Genomic DNA, 320 nt, shown 5'->3' on the forward strand with positions numbered 1-320 from the left:
AGCTCATTCATATATACATTCACGGTTTTATATACACATGACACTTGACCAGATTAAAAAGAAAAACAGAAAAAGACACTCTCTTAAAGGATCTACCAGAAAACAAAACAAAACAGAGAAAGTAAAAAAGTAAACGCAGAGGATATAGTATCGCCTGCACAACACAAAAAAGAAAAATATCAAAACCAAAAAAAAAAAACTAAGCTCAATACATAAAAAGATACACATACGTACCTTTGATATATAGGAACCAATCACTGAACAGCGTTAACTGAAGATCTCACTTTACCACTAAGAGGAGAACAAGGCAGGTTCTGCCG

The 320-nt window shown here is 33.4% G+C and overlaps 1 long non-coding RNA gene across 1 annotated transcript; it reads right to left on the minus strand.

Moving 5' to 3' along the window:
- Nucleotides 1–6: 6 nt before the first annotated feature.
- LOC104775461 lies at nt 7–320 on the minus strand. The gene is made up of 2 exons (XR_765931.1): nt 235–320; nt 7–154 (listed from the first exon to the last, which is right to left on the minus strand). It is a non-coding gene; the product is annotated as an uncharacterized LOC104775461 (long non-coding RNA).

The sequence above is a fragment of the Camelina sativa genome, unplaced genomic scaffold, assembly GCF_000633955.1.
Source record: "Camelina sativa cultivar DH55 unplaced genomic scaffold, Cs unpScaffold15272, whole genome shotgun sequence".
NCBI lineage: Eukaryota > Viridiplantae > Streptophyta > Magnoliopsida > Brassicales > Brassicaceae > Camelina > Camelina sativa.